The following is a 6,000-nucleotide window of genomic DNA, read 5'->3' on the forward strand; positions in this document are numbered from 1 at the left end:
CAATTGGATGTTGAACGCACCAAGTGGCTTTACCACGCAATGCTTGAAACGTTTGAAGAAACTTTGAAAAGTGAAACGTTTAATGTTTTTATCTGTATTTATCTATGCCAAAGTGACGGTTCATATGACGTCATCAAAAACGGGAAACGTCGTGGAAAATAAAAGTTCGCATTTCCAGTGAGACAACCACCACCTGCTGCACCGGGGAACAACACGTGGCCAATGCAGGCGAGTATCCCTGAACTTTGTTCAAGTCGATCTATATACAGTATTCAGTGACAGTGTGAATATTGTAGAGCGCTGCCTTAAGCACTCCAACGAAACGGTTGATTAGAAACGGCTCCCTTGGCATGAAATTAGCAATCACCGACTGTCATATGAAACATAAACCTCCCGGAGATGCTCAAAATGTCAAATTTGTCCGAATTGGTCAAATGAACACTTTTCTAGGAGTTGGAACTGGTTGTAAGTTCGATTCTCATGGTGTTTCTCAAGAGATACTCATGGTGATCTCATGTGCGGAAATGAAGTAAAGCAATGAATGCTGACGTGTCCAGGCGTTTATAAGCATTGCAATGTACTAAGCGATTCGTAACTATGATGAACAGGCATTCGATAATATGAGTGAGGAAAGTGAAAAAAAACAACTATCGTTACGAAATCATTGCGGCCTGTTCCAAGTCAAGGCAAGGTTGAGCAGGCCAAAAAAACATGGCGGCTTCAGACCCAGCGAGATTACCCAGGAAACGCCTTAAGACTCCAGACAGCAAGGTGGCCGAGGATCGCCTGATGAAGGATATAATTAAATAAGGACGTAAATTATCTTCAAAAGGGGTGTTTAAATTAACCCCAACACCCAATTTTCACTCTTGCACTTCCTTGGAGTTTTCTCAATATGTATGCAAAGTTTCAGGCTGCTCGGTTTCATGGTTTTGGAGTTATGGAGGACACACACAGACACACGGACACACAGACACACAGACACACAGACACACAGACACACAGACACACAGACACACAGACACAGACACACAGACACACAGACACACAGACACACAGACACACAGACACACAGACACACAGACACACAGACACACACACACACAGACACACAGACACACACATTGACATTTATTACTATAGATTCCGTTCCTCTTTTATAATTAAATCCATTATTTTTACCCACGTTGCTGTGATTTAATGGGATATGACATCTGGTGTTATTAAATTTTTGATCGGGAACAAAACAAGCCAAAATTGTGATGTGCAAGCTAAATTAATTAAAACCTAATTACCCTGCACTTGTGGTTAGCCTCTTCATTCAGGCATTCTGCGGGGTTATCCCCGATGGGTCCTTGTTGACCTCTGATACCGAAGGGGGACCGGTGCCATTTTAAATGGTGTCCAGAGTGGGCATTTTAACCTCCCCCTAATTTCACTTCATTACCAATTGCTGCTTTGGATTGGGATACAAATTCAACGATTTGGGGATTAAAATTGGTTTGAATTCAGTAAGGGTGATTGCTCCCCTCATAATTTATTTCATTAATTTCATTGGTGACAACAAATTTTAATTCTGATTCTAAATATTGAGCAATTTTCGGCACAAAATTTATTTTTATTCATCGGATTAAGGGGCAATTGGTGGATCCGCTATGGTGGATACTCATGACCCAAAAGAAGGTGAGCATTTATTTTTTACCACAACGTGACATTTTTGACATAGAGGTTGAGGGGCCATGACGTAGTGAAGCAGGGGCACCCTTCAAAGCAGGGTGAAGCAGCGGTGCCCCCAATCAGCAATGTGGGAGCAATGCTCCTGGATGGTGACCTCCGTCAAATAATAGTCATGTTTCGGGAACTTAGGGCAGGCCAGAAGAACAAAGCAGCCAAAATGGTGGCCAACCAGCAGAAAATGGCAGCCAAGCTGAACGTTAACAGGGCTAACCAACAGCAAACAGCAGCTGATGTAAAGACCAGCATTAAGACTGGCATGCACAGAATGGTGATGGTCGGTGAGGCACCTGTGGTTGATTTATTTCTTGCATCCCCTTCCTTGCTGATAATTAAACCCATTATTTTTACCGTCACTGTTGTTTTGGGGGGGGGACATGACCATGTTTCCAGCATTATCAAATTATCGATCGGAGGTAATGCATAGTGACATTGTTTCATGCCAATACTGGGAATAAATCAAACCATCATGGCTATCATCTGCCCTCGGATGGGTCAAATGCAAAAGGCCACAAATTAACTTCACTAACAATGGAAACACTATTTTGTCGATTACATCATTCTTGTTCAGGTCAGGTCAGGTTCGATCTGTGACCTGCTACAGGTACCATGTAAACCTGTACTAACCTGTTCCATGGTCGGGTTGTCGGCGACTAAACCGTCTCCCCCACCAGGTTTTCTGGTGAGGAGGGTGTTTGGATATGGACACCCAGCAGGATTAAAAACAAAACCTGTCAAAGGGCGGAGGAGCTCCTTGTGAGCCAACGGCCATCCATATCTAGTGCCCAACTGTGTCTGCGGACGTCCTCCTGCAGTTGGGTTACTTCTTATTAGGAGGTTGGTGGCAGGATTTGCACTCCGGCCACCGTAAAACCCTTCATTCCGCAAAACGCAAAAACGCAAAAAAATCTGAAAACCCACTCCGTGGGAGTACCTCCTGTGCAGCTTCCCTTCGCAGGGCAGCTCACCGGATGATGGGATTGGGGCAAAGTCTTTGGGACCCCAATCTTTGATAGGAGGGAAACCACGGGGTAACATCCCTGGGTCAGATTGCGGGAGAGTGTGTCGGAGTGGTGCTGAGGTGTCGTCCACCAGACGGCGGTCTCCTTGGGTTAACCTGAGGCGGTCCCTTCGGGTGGGTGCCTGGAATGTCCTATCCCTAAGAGAGGATGATCACCTGTCTCTGTTATCATCTGAGCTCAAGCGTTTGGACATCGGGATTGCAGCTCTCTCTGAGGTTCGGAGACCGGATTGCGGCGAGATAATGGTGGGTGGTTACACCTACTATTGGTCTGGTCGCTCTGATGGTTACCATACCCAAGGAGTTGCTGTAGCTGTGTCCAATAAGCTGACCCCAATGATAATTGAGGTAACACCGGTCAACGAGCGTATTATGAGATTAAGGATTCGTCACTCCTTAGGTGTCATTTCGCTGGTCTCTATTTATGCTCCGACTGAGGCGAGTGATGTTACCGTGAAGGACACATTCTACGCCACACTCGAGTCTGTGGTTGATCAGTGCCCCAGACGAGATGCACTTCTAGTCTTGGGGGATTTCAATGCATCGACTGGAACTGATAGGGATGGTTATGAGGTGTGTGTTGGTCCCCATGGGTCAGGAACTATGAATCAGAATAGCACTAAGTTCCTTGACTTTGCAAGAAGTCATGGACTTAGGGTGGCTGGTTCATGGTTTCAGCGCCCGCAAGCTCATCGCTGGACTTGGTATTCCAACGCTGGCGGTGTGGCAAAGGAGATTGACCATGTCCTCATTGACGGTCGTTGGAGGATGATCCAGAACTGCAGGGTCTACCGGAGTGCTCAGTTCCTCAATACTGACCACAGGCTTGTTGTCGCAACTCTAAAGCTGCACCTTAAATCCTGGAGAATGGTACCATCCCAGCCTAGGCTGGATGTTGCCAAGCTCAGGGATGAGAGAGTAGCTGAGGAGTTTGCGAACAGGCTGAGTGGACACTTGGGGGGTCTGGGTGCTTTGGGGGGTCCGGAAGAGTTGTGGAACACCTTCAAGACCACCGTCCTTGATGTTGCCGGTGGATGCCTTGGAGTTCACCGCAGGGCAAAGAAGAATTTTGTCTCTCAAGGGACACTGGATACCATTGACCAGAGTCGCAGGGCCAGGCTGAATGGCAGAGCTGAGCTGTTCAGGGAGCTGAGGCATAAAACTGTACGTGCACTGAGGGTGGACAAGGAGGCCTATGTGCGAGGAATCTGTGAGGGGGTAGAGCATCACCTGTGGACAGGTGATTCTCGTCCCGCTTACAGGGGAATTCGCGCATTACGTTCATCCAAGCCCATCCCTCGGAGCACTGCAGTTCGAGCAGAGAGTGGTAGGCTCTTGACAGAGGAGTCTGAAGTGAAGACCCGCTGGGCCGGTTACTTCGAGCGGTTGTACCAGGCTGATCCCCCAGCTGTCGAGTTGGATGTCAAGGGTGTTACAATCCCTGTTGCTGACCCTCGAATCAACTGTGGTCCACCATCGCTTGTGGAAACACGGGCTGCGGTGAACCAGTTGAAACGGGGCAAAGCTCCAGGGATCTGTGGCATCCATGCCGAACTTCTCAAGGCTGGTGGAAATGCTGCACTCGCGTCGTTGCATGCAGTTTTGTGCTCTGCCTGGAACACAGGCATCATCCCAACTGACTGGAAGAGGGGCCTTGTTGTCCCTCTCTGGAAAGGGAAGGGTGATCGCCAAGACTGCAACAACTACCGAGGGGTGACGCTGCTCTCAGTGCCGGGCAAGGTCTTTGCTCGGATAATTCTTGATAGGGTTCGCCACCATCTGCTTGAGCACCAGCGTCCAGAGCAGTCAGGCTTTACACCAAAGAGGGCAACGATTGACCGTATCCTTGCACTTCGTGTCCTCACCGAACGCAGACGAGAGTTTCGGCAGGGGCTGCTTGCAGCCTATGTTGATCTCTGTAAAGCGTTCGATTCAGTGAATCGGGATGTCCTCTGGAGGATTCTTGGTCTTCGTGGGGTGCCACCGAAACTGATCGATCTGATGTCTGAACTCTACTCTGGTACTGAGAGTGCTGTGAAGTGTGGTGGTACCGCCTCTGACTTATTTCCAGTTGTTACTGGAGTTCGTCAGGGATGTGTACTTGCCCCCACACTTTTCAGCACTTGTATGGACTGGATTTTTGGGAGGATGTCGGAGAGATCAAGTTGCGGTGCATCGTTTGGCAATGTCAAGATCTCGGACCTTGATTTTGCAGATGATGCAGTCATCTTTGCGGAGACTTTAGACATCCTCTTGGGGGCCCTCGAGGTGCTGAATGAGGAGTCGGAGCCGTTGGGATTACGGATTTCTTGGGTCAAAACAAAGATCCAGGCTTTCGGTGACATCTTGGATGCTGCTGTCCTGTCTGTGTCTGTTTGTAGTGAGGATGTTGAGGTCGTGGATAGATTCACTTACCTTGGCAGTGATATTCATGTCTCCGCAGGTTGTGAGCCGGAGGTCAATAGACGTCTGGGTCGGGCCTGGGGAGTCATGGATTCACTGGATCATGGGGTGTGGCGCTGCCGGTACCTGTGCGGGAGGACGAAAGTCCGAATCTTCAGGTCCTTGGTACTTCCAGTCTTGCTCTATGGGTGCGAGACTTGGACTTTGACCAAGGATCTGAGACGGAGACTTAATTCCTTTGGTACCAGGTCTCTTCGGAGAATCCTTGGCTATCGCTGGTCGGATTTTGTGTCCAACGAGTGGTTGCTGAGAGAGACTCGGATGAGATTTGTTACCTGCATCGTCCGTGAGCGTCAGCTGCGGCTGTATGGACATGTGGCTCGTTTTCCTGACGCTGATCCTGCTCACCAGATTCTCTCAGCGAGGGAGTCTCATGAGTGGAGGAGGCCAGTGGGCCGACCACGTGCCTCATGGTTGCAGCAGGTTGACCATCATCTCAAGGAGATGGGGATGGGCCTGGCATCTGCCTGGGGGATGGCCAGACGGAGGCCCCTGGAGTACCGGCGGAAAGTGGACGCAGCGACGTGCTGTTCTGGCACATGCTCCCATACCTGACCTGATCATTCTTGTCACACAATCGAGGCATTTGTGATATTATTGCTTGAGACAATGGCATTGGTGTCATAGACGTTTGCTCGTTTCATAAAAACAAAGCAACTTCATGTGCAATAATGACGCTGCACCACATGAGAAATTGCATCTCCTCGCATGATTTTGCCATGCCCGCTTGCAATCTCTCTTCTTTAACAACCTTAAAATCCAAAAATAGCAATTGCATCCAC

The sequence above is a fragment of the Eptatretus burgeri genome, chromosome 10 (assembly GCF_056783735.1).
Source record: "Eptatretus burgeri isolate ZD-2024b chromosome 10, Ebu_testis_v1, whole genome shotgun sequence".
Taxonomy (NCBI): Eukaryota; Metazoa; Chordata; class Myxini; order Myxiniformes; family Myxinidae; genus Eptatretus; species Eptatretus burgeri.